This window comes from Equus asinus, chromosome 2 (genome assembly GCF_041296235.1).
Source record: "Equus asinus isolate D_3611 breed Donkey chromosome 2, EquAss-T2T_v2, whole genome shotgun sequence".
Taxonomy (NCBI): domain Eukaryota; kingdom Metazoa; phylum Chordata; class Mammalia; order Perissodactyla; family Equidae; genus Equus; species Equus asinus.
The window spans coordinates 101,108,554-101,118,840 of NC_091791.1; the positions used below are offsets into that span (position 1 = coordinate 101,108,554).

General features: G+C 57.1%; 1 protein-coding gene across 2 annotated transcripts in view; it reads right to left on the reverse strand.

Moving 5' to 3' along the window:
- The window catches only part of ACAN (aggrecan), a 65,391-nt gene extending 57,745 nt beyond the window's left edge, over positions 1-7,646 (reverse strand). For both annotated transcript variants that reach the window (XM_070495521.1, XM_070495523.1), the window contains exon 1: positions 7,275-7,646. The gene's annotated coding sequence lies outside the window, so the exon portion shown is untranslated. The remainder of the gene's footprint in view (positions 1-7,274) is intronic.
- Between the last annotated feature and the right edge of the window lie 2,641 nt (positions 7,647-10,287).

Here is a 10,287-nt window from a genome sequence, read left to right on the forward strand (position 1 = left end):
CGCACCACGCGCCCTCTCCGCGAACACACTAACAGAGCGAGTGACAGCAGACGCCCCCACGGGCTGGCTTTAGGAAGCGTGGGAATCCCAGAATGAGGCTGGTGCGCCAAGGGGAGTTAAGGGCTCAGGGGAGGGGCTGAAGAAGGCCTCTGGCCGGGCTGTGTGGGGCTGGGGTGGGGCTGGCGCCCCGGGATGGAGCGGTGAGGACCGGGGCGGACAGAGACCTGCACGTGGATGGGCCGGCGCTTCTCCGCTCAGCTGCAGGGGCGCGATCACCACGTGGGGGCGCTATTCACAGAGCGGCCCCGCAAGTAGGGCGCACAGGGTCCGGCCCGCGGCCCACACCGGGGTCGGGGGTCGGGGGCAGCCAGGCCTGGATGGAGACCACGTCCAGAGGCAAGACTCAGCTGAGGAGCTGGGGCCTCGCCTCCTAGTCAACCACCCTGAGTCCCTGAGGGCTCCACCTTTCTCCCCATTTTTTTTTTTTTTAAATCCAGAAAACAGCGGAACTAAAATGAGCGCCCAGCAGGCTCACCTTCCAAGGGAAGGGGGCAGGCAGGAGGTGGAAAGGAGAGGTTGGGCCCAGCCTTGCCGTGAGGGCTGGCTCGTGCAGTGGCTGCATTTGAGACAGGATTTGAAGCCCTAACTGGTGGGGTCTCCTCTTTCCTGGGCTGCCCCCCAACGGCCCTGACGCAGCCGCCTCATTCCTGCTGCAGGATCAGAGCTGGCTGATCTGCCTAGGTCAGCGTCTCCACAGGCTGGAGTCCTTGCTACATCTCTGAGTCATCGTCCAATCCAGGTGTTCCCCTGAGCCATCTGGATAAGCAGATCAAAGTGAGGGGCTTGGTGGTGGGAGGAGGGGAGCCCCCAATGGGGGAGGGAAGTAGCAGAGGAGGTCAGGCCAAGGTCCAGGCTTCACTGAGGAAAATGCCCCTATGGACGGCCCAGGGTGGTGGCCAGGACAAGGAATCCCAGGTGTTCTGAGGGAGATGGGAGCCCGAGCTCCCCCTTGCCTTGGACATTTCTCTTACAAAGGAACCAGCAAGGACGCTGGAGGGACCGAGCCAAAGGGTGGCTCAAGGGTGGACAACGGGTGGCCCCAGGACAAAATCTGTCCACAGTCGGGTTCGGAGGGGGTGGCACAGTGTTTCTGTGATCTGGCACCTCCTTCTACCGGTTTGGATGTGACATGGGGTGTGTGTGGGGAGTCAGCAGCCCCTCGAAGCCGTGGCTCTGGAATAGCAGCCTGTGTCCCAGTCCAGGTGCCTTCGCCTCTCTGGGACTCGGTCTCCACATCTGCATAATGAAGGCGGTGGGGGATTTAGATGTCTCCTAGGTCCCTTTCTGATCTAATGCTTCATGACTGTAAGGAATCGACGCTCAGGGAAGCTTGGTGATTTCCCAAATCCAGCCCTTCGGCTGTTGACTTCAGTTTGGCCTTAATTTATTGTAACTTCAGCTCCATGTGGCCGAGCAACAGCCCTGTTCCACAGATAGGACAATGGAGGGGTTCAGCCATGCGCCTGCTCTGAGCTGGTCTCTGGGCTCCTGATCCTGATTTGGTGCTCCTTCCAGCAGCTTGGTCTTCACTGTTCTCTGGGCTCACTGGCACCTCCCCCTCGGCCCGGGATCCCGCCTGGGGCTGGCACAGCTCAGCTGCTGTGACTCCAGTGCCCTGTAGAGGGCGCGGTTGTCTGGTGCTATGACCCGAGCCTGGCTCGCACCGAACACTAAGTCCTGGCTTCCTCGGGCTTGCTCCGGACAGGCAAGTGGCAAAGCAGACAGCCCATCTGGGGGTTGCTGGTACTCTCCTTGTCAGGAATTGAAAGGAATTTATAATGCGATGGTCCATTCACTCATTCATTCATTCCACCAGCCTGTCTTGTGTGTGCCCGGCAGTGGATTAGGTACCGTGCACACCAGCTAGAAAGATTCCTGCTTAGGCTTCACAGGCGCCCCCCACCAGGCACCCTCCTGGACCCGTGAGGGCAGGCCTTAGTATCTCCATTTTACAGATAAGGAACCTGAGGCTCAGAGAGGTGAAGCAATTTCCCCAGGTCACACAGCCAGTCTGTGCCCAGTTCATTTGGCTCCAAGTCCAGTGCTCCTCCCGACTGCATACATCGGAGGATGCACACAGCTGGCTCTCACCGGAGCAAACCCTTCTAGACTCTTCTGTCCCTTGCTGGGAGCTGTGCCTGTGGGGAGGTGCTGACCTGCACCCCACCCCTCAAGCAGAAGGCATCACTGTGGCAACCGTGCCCCAAACAGCAACCTTCTTTGGCCTCATGGTCACATGGCCACACCTGCTGATGCTGTAATTTTCCATGGCAGGACCTTGGAAAACCTCAAAGATAATAATACCAGCCGCGACGTTACTGTAGCTCTATTTTGTGCCAGCTCCCGTATTTACTTTATCCTGAGCTCTCTCAGCGGGCCCACAAGCCCCATTTCACAGATGCAGAAACTGAGGCTCAGAGAGGGTAAGTGACCTGCCCAAGAGCACAGCGGGGATTTCACCCTCGATCTGGGCTGCCCAAGTTTCAAGTCCTTTCCATTTCATCACTGTGGGCCTGGCTTTTTTTTTTTTTTTTTCCATTCGTTGTCTGCTCTTCACAGCCTGCCAAACCCTCTCTTCCTGCCCGCCCACCCCTAGCCTTCCTGCTGTTGCCCACAGTTGGGCCTGGGCCGGCCCAGTGACTAAATGAAGGTCTGGAGCAGGGTTTCTCAATCTCGGCACTAGTGACATTTCGGACTGGATAATTCTCTACTGTCGGGGGAAGGAGCTGCCCTGTGCACTGTAAGAGGTTTAGCAGCATCCGTGGTCTCTACCCACTAGATGCCACTAGTATCACCCCTCTCCCATGGTGACAACGAAAAAGATCCCCAGACATGGCCAAATGTTCCCCGGGGGGCCAAACAGCTCCCCGGCTGAGAACCACCACTTTATAGAAATGAGGGGTCAGGGCCAAGTGGATGAGAGCCCGGCTCCCTGTTCGACCACGAGCGGCTGGAGCGCAGGAGGAGTGAACTGTTCTGTTCACTACTGTGTGATGCACACCTAGTACAGTGCCTGGCATGTAGCAAGGGCTGCTGAAAGAAGAATGAATGAATGAATGAATGAATGAATGAATGGTTTCCATGCATGTGGAATGTTTCAGGATGAGGGCCTGGAGGCCTAGGTTCTGGTCCAGATCCTTGCTGACCTGTTCTGGACTGGCCTGGGGCACGCATCTTCCCCTCTCCGGGCCCCCGTCCTCTTCGCCATCCCTTAAATGAGGGTCATCACAGGCAATGAAGGAGGTGCATCTCAGAGGCCCCGGCCGGGGGCCAAGGGGGGCCGGGGGGGCCAGGCTGGACGCGGCAGATCTGCCCCGTCTTGAGTCTCCCTCCTACCCTCACCCCTCACATCAAATCAATTCAGGAGAGACAGGCAAGCACCCCCCTCCCACCGGCCCCTCTGCAGGAGGAGGGGTGTGTCTTAAAAGGAAAAACACGTAACCTCAACGGTAACCAAATGCGCAGACCGCGGTGCTGAGCATTACACTCCCAAATCCACTATTCATGAGGGCAACAAACAGCTTCTTCAGGACGCACTGTGAGGCCATTGAGAGCCAGAAACATCCTCTCACACGCCCAGGCCAGCCCGCAGGGCCCGCCCTCCCAGCACACACACACGCACACACACACAATACGCCCCACACACATACTCAGCCGCTTACAAGGAGGTTCTGAGTTTTTAAAAGTAAACTCTACCGTTTCCGTTCTTGCCCTGGATTCAACTTTCGAAAAAAGGAACCGTTTTAACTGTTTTCCCTACCAATTCCCCCTCTCTCTGGTCCTCGCTTTGCCTCACTCCTACTCCCGTCTCTAACCCTAGCTTTGCCCTACACCCCAGTGGGTCCTTCTCCGCGGTCTCCCTGGGATGGGGGTGTCCTGTCGAGTCTGGGGGAAGGACAGCAGCCACTCCCAGGCAAGATGCACAGAGACAGCTCTCACTTCGACTCATCAAACACGGCTTTCTTAAGGAAGGAGGGTGGCAATGAAGCTCCCAGCATGGCTCAGAGCATGGCCAAGAGGTTGGCCTGGTGACAGCAGGAGAGCACAGCTACTGTTTCAAGACATGTTCCCACCCACAGACCCCCTTTCCCAGGGCACCCCTGGGCCCCGTCCCCTCGCTGCTCCACTTGCAAGCAGGCCTGTCCTCCTTGCCTTGCCTTCCCTCTGAGTCTGGGTCCTCTTCCTCGAGCTTGCCTCTCAGTCCCTCTCCCAGCCTCCACTCCTCGCTGCCTCTGCTCCCAAGACGCTTGGGGGTCCAGTCTAAATGTTAAGACAGGGGCAGAAAAGACGCCCCAGCACCTGCCAGCTGGAGCCAAGAGGCAGGGATTTCTCCGAGACAGAAACCTCTTCGGGATCAGCGTCTTCCAAACTTTTTCCACTACAACCCGTGATAAGAAATACATATACAAATATCAAGTTCGTGTATATTTGTGTATATACACCTATATTATAAACACATACACGCATACTTCTGTAAGACCGCAAAATATGTAACAGAAATAAAAGTTTCCAGAAACAACACTTACCTTTACTATATGGGAGGCTCTATGAGATTATTCTTTGCTATGTCTTTAAACCCCCACTAAATCGGTCTCACGACCTGGAGTTGGACAAATCCTGCGCTGGGTGTTCCCGCGGGAGCAGACCGAAAGTGACACCAGGGACCGAGGGCTTCCCCTGGCCCCGCTGAGGTCGTCCTCGTGCCCAACAAGAAGGGCTGTGGGAGGGACCAGATTGTGGAAGGTGTCGTTAAGAGAATCCACACCAAAGGTGGGGACAGTCTTTGACTAAGACAGAATACTCTGTTAGTCCTGTCCTGAACTTACGGTTTGTGACTCCGAGGGGGCCTAGAAACTGTGAGAGGAGAGGAATAAAGGTTTGTGGTGCCTGCTGAGAACCAGGCAAAGCACCCACATTACGTCTTTTAATCCTCACAAAAACCCGCTCCTGGAGGTTTTCCTCCGCCTCTTAGAGAACGGGAAACTGAGTCCCAGGGAAGTGAGTAACCTCATCAGTCATGTAGCTGGTCAGTGGCTGAGCTGGGATTTGAACTCAGGTCTGCCCAGCCCGGGGGTGGGGGGCTACCTACCCTGACGGCTCTCCCTACCATTTCAGGAGGTGAGCGCTCCCTCGGAGCTCCCTCTCTGACCGAGGTGCCTGACAGGTCATTCTGGGCGTGTGAGGTTGGAGAATGCCCCATCCCAGCAGGCAGGGAGCAGGCTGCCTGGGAGGGGGCTGTGTGTGAGGGGGTGAGCGGGGGCAACATGTGTGCATGCATGTGAGGAGGAGCGTGGGGTCAGGCCTGGCTCACACCAGACAGCGTGGGACCTCACCGCTCAAGCACACAGACTCCCCCCAAATAAGTAATAATACAGCCATTGTTTTCCCTTCTGGATTCTTTCCTCTTATATTGACCAGAGGGCTTTCAAATAATAAAGAGAGAATCCCGATGCAAGTATGATTTTCATCGAAAATTCTAGGAAAAGAAAAACTTCGACTTAATATTAAATTAATAATGCTAATAATACTATCAAACAGTTATTGAGGGCCCACTACAGGCCAGCACTGAGCGCAGAGCCTGTCGCCTAGGTGGCGCTCAGTAGATACTGGAGAATGAATGAACATATCAGGTTTCGCGCTAGAAACTGCACAGAAATACATCTAAATTAAATCCAACTCGATGTAACCTGAGGAACGCCAGCATTTCTCCGAGAGATAGTTCCCTCCTTTTGATAAGTCCTTCATCCCAAACTTTTTAAATTGGAGGGGTCTTTTGCTCTTTCTTTCATTGCCTTCCATTCCTGGGCAGTCTCTTTCGGCTCAGTGATTAACAGGCTAACACTCCTCCATCGATAGCCTCCTAAACCGCCTTGCCCAGGGGCACAGGTAATCTGAATGCCCCCTCTCTTTGCAACCCAGAAGGCAAGCAAGAGGGAAAAGGATTAGAGCCCAGACTTGCGAACTTTTAAATCAGGACTAGCGATTGACTATGGCCTCAGACAACCTGGATTCTAGTCCAGCACGACCTTTAGAAAAGTCATTGCATCTTTCTGGGTCTGCTTTCTCTCATCGTGAGATGACATGAGTGTGTTTCCAGGGTCCAGGGTTCCCCCAAGCTGTCAGATGCCCAGCCACTGCAGCACCAGGACCTGCCACACCACACTAACCCAATTCAGCTCTGCATCTTCCCCCTTTTCCTTCTGGCAGTCACCCCCACAGAAGTGGAATGTACGCATCAATCAAAATAGCGGTGAAGCTCTAGAACGGTCCCATTAGAACCCTGCTTGCCACCGCAGAGAAGAGAACGATGGAAAAGTTTGGGTTGGATCGTGTCTCCCAACGAGAGACGGCCCCCACGCCCACAGCTTGCTCTGGCCTAGAATGTGGGTTCCTTTGACATGGACACCCACCCACCCAGCCCCAGGGTCAGAAAGGGCTCCTGCTCCACCATCATTCGCTTCATCTGCAGAAGAAGCCAGAGACGACTGCCCGTGGCCACGTGTCCTCCTCTCCCCTCCTCTTCCTTGAGAAATGGCCCACTTGGTGGCATGTTCGGAAAGCTGCTGTTGTCGCCCTTGCTGCTCAGTAGCCCTGTCCCAGATTCTGCCAGTTCCTCCCGGCTTATCCCTGTGGCTCCTGGAGTTGGCCAAGTGGCCAAGGAAGGGCGACCAATGGGTTCTCCCAGCCTCTGCTTAGGCACCTGCTGCGTACCTGACACCCTACCCATGTCATTTCATTTATTCCCCAGTGACTCGGCCAAGGAGGCCTCCTCCTTCCCGACTGGTAGAGGGCAGGCCGAGGCTCAGGAAGGCCAGCAACTCCTCTAGCTCAGAAGTAGCCCAGCAGGATTTGGACCCACATGTCCGCGACTCTAAAGCTGCTATTCTGTCCACTATGGTTCCTCCCAGACCCTAGGTCTTGAAAACGGGCGGCAGTTTGGAGCAAAGGCTCGTTTGTTCTCTACTCCTTAATTCTGGGGCACCGGGAGACATGAACCCTTCGTCACATGCTCCTTTGCCCCATTCACTCTGACTCCACCGCAGCCAGAAAGTTTGCTCAACTCCACTGTGGCCGCAGCTGGTGGATGTCGGGGGCGCCCAGCACACACCTCCCCGCGGGGAGACCGAGGCAGCGCAGCCCCTGGCACAGAGGGAGGTGGCCACAGCACCGCTCCCGGCTCGCCTGGCGCCCCGGGGGGGGAAGGCGACAGTTACCTTGAAGAGTTGGACTCCGTTCTCCAAGAACTTCAGTCCCATACACCTGGAGCGGCAGCCGGGGGCTCGTGGGGCCGGGAGGCCCGGGTCTCGCTGCGCAGCTGGGGAGACGCTCTGCGCGGGCGCGGCGCACCCCTCCTCCTGCCGGCGTCCTGTCCGCAGGTCCCCTAGGTCGGTGGCCGCAGCGGCCGCGTCTGGGTTGCAGAGTCCCGGCTGGCCGAGTGAAGGGACAGTGAAAGGTGCCCGGAGCCCCTTGGCCCCCGGGTCAGACGCCGGCCGGCGAGGGTGCGGAGAGAGAGACCTTGAGCAGCGCCGCGCGCGTCCTCAGCTCTGCGAGCCCCCTCTGGAGCGGCGGGAAGGTAGGTGGGCGGGCGGGCGGGCGGGCATGGCGCGCGGTGACACATACATAGGGGCGGGCGGGGGAGGGGAGGGCACCGGCGAGATGGGGGCGGGAGGGGGCGAGCGCAAGGGAAACCCCACCCCCGGGGGACCTGAGGGGCGGCGGACAGGGGGAGGGGAAGGCAGAGGCGTCTGGAGCGCGCTGGACCCTGGCTCCGGACCGGCGCGCAGGGCGAGGGGAGCGCTCCCCGGCAGCCCCGGGGCCCGCGGGGGGAAGGCGGCGCGGGAAGGGCCGAAGGGCCCGCGTCTGCAATGCGGTCGGCAGCTCCGCAGCCCGAGGGGCGCGGAGGGCTGCCCCGCAGAGCGGCCCCCATCGGCCCGGCCCCGCGTTCCCGCGGCCGGACGGGGCTCCCGGGCGCCCGGCGCGGGGTCTGCAGGGGACGCCCGGCGGGACGCGATCGGGAGGGGCGCGGTCCCCACGCCCAGGCCGCGGTTTGGAAGGATCCTCCTGAAGAGCCGGCTCGAAGTTTTTGGGGATGGGGTGCGCGGGGATGGCAGGGGAGGGCGGGGAGAGGAGGAGGTTAGGGGGCAGCGGGGAAGTGTGCAGGGGCTGGGAGCCTCCGGGCAAAAGGCGGAGGGTCTTCAAAATCCAGGAGAGACCAAGGACATCTGGAACGGAGCAGGAATTCTCCAGGACTCCTGTAGCTCCGGAGAACACCCTCCTTAGCAGTTTTGTTTCCAGGCAAAGGAATAAAAGAACTAACAGCTTTTGAACATCTTCTGTGAGCTGGTTGCTTAACATACATTTACATCTCATTTGCTTTTCCCAAAGAGCCCAATGAAGTAAATATTACAACTCCTTCTCCCCGAAAGATGTGAAAACGGGCTCAGAGAGTGATGGAGTGACCTACTCAAGGTGGAGTCTGAATTCAGACCCAAGGTCATGCTACGCAAGCTGCTGGTTCAGCTGCAGCCGTTTTGGGTCATTGAGGTTGGTTGGTGGGCTTCAGATCCTTATGGAGGAAGCTGGTGGTGGGTGATGCTAAGATTTAGCGGCCTCTGTCAGTTTGGTGGAAGCCGCTTCACACCCTCATTGGGCGAGGACTGAAGAGCAAGATGTGGGATCTTTGCTTGCTGCTCATTACAGAGAGAATAGACCAAGTTTTCCTCCATTAAAAGGCACTGAGGCACCTCAGTTTCCCCAGGGTGACTGCTCTAATTGTGTGGGTATTTTACTGGCCATCTCTGCTAGGGGGCAGGACTGGCCCTGGTCCAACACATTCTCTGGAGCCGCCCCCCATCTCTTTCCTGCACAGAGCAGTGAAGCCTGGCGAGGGCACAGTGCCCACTCCCCCCGCTGGTGCCCAGGAGCTGTGGCTAAGGTGTGCCGTTGGTTGGTGGTTCTTGGCGTCACCCTTTTCTGCCCGAGTCTGGCGGTTCCTCCGGGTCGGGTCTCTAAGTTGTAGAGCGCATTGGGCACTGCGGACATGGTGGTGATGGGGGCCCCTCAGGGGTAAACAGCATCTTCCCTCTCAGACAAAGAAATGGTATGAAATCTTGTTAGTTACTGACTCCAGTGCCTGGACCAGGGGAAAGGACCCTTCTAGAAAAACAGCAGTCCTTAAAATTCCAACCGGAGGGGTCAGGGATTCTTGTGCTAGTATTTGCCTGAGGCTCTAGGTTGGGAACAAACTGTGCCCTCATCTATAAAATGGGGTCGTATCTGACATTTGGGGTTAGTGAAGGACAATTCAAGGACAAATATTAATTAGGTAATGAATCTTGCAATGAAGAGGATGAACGTTTATGGATCACCTAGTTTTCTGAGGCGGCTCAGAAACATATAATGCGCACCTGTTATGTGCCAGACACAGCTTGATACACCTTGCAGCTGGATATTATTCCCATTTTACACACTGAGAAACTGAGACTCGGAGGCCCCCCAGGGAGTGAATGAGGGCAGGTTGGCACGACTCCACAATGCCTCCCACTACAGGCTATGGAAAACTGGGGATGGTGGCAAAGTTTTTGGACACTTTAAAGCCCGTGTTCAGAGAGTCAAAGGATGTTGGCGTCAGAAAGCCCCTGGTGGCATACGGATGCTCCCCTATTCAAGGCGGGGGTCCTGGTCCTCGTGGGGCATTTCGGATGCTGCTCATCCATCCTCTGCTTGAATCCTTGACAGTTGTCTAATGCCTTGGCCAGGCTGCCCCGTCCGGATGCTGTCCTGGGCCAGATCTCGCCTCTGAAGGCTCAGAGCGTGGCCTGCACACTAGCAGTGTCAGCTGGGAGCTTGTTCGAAATGTGGAATCCCAGGCCTGCCCGAGACCTACTGGCTCAGGGTGTGCACGTCAATCAGATCCCCCAGGTGTCTGATGTGCCTGCTGAGGTTTGAGAAGCCGGGCTGGCTCATTCAGCAGGTTCTACGCATCCAATCACAAAATTACAGAATGGAAGAATCTCAGGGCTGGGAAGGGCTCTCAGAGAGCCTTGAGGACAGCCCTTCCTGCCGTACGTCTTCCTCTCCACGGCGTCCCCCAACTGGAACAGCAGACTCCTTGGCCATCTGCATGGGTTTGACTCCCGTCTGAGGCCTCGTCTCCTTTTCACGTGGTTCTAGTGTTTGGCAGCTCTTGGACTTCCCAGAAGCCTCCGCCGGTTACCGTCACTGTGC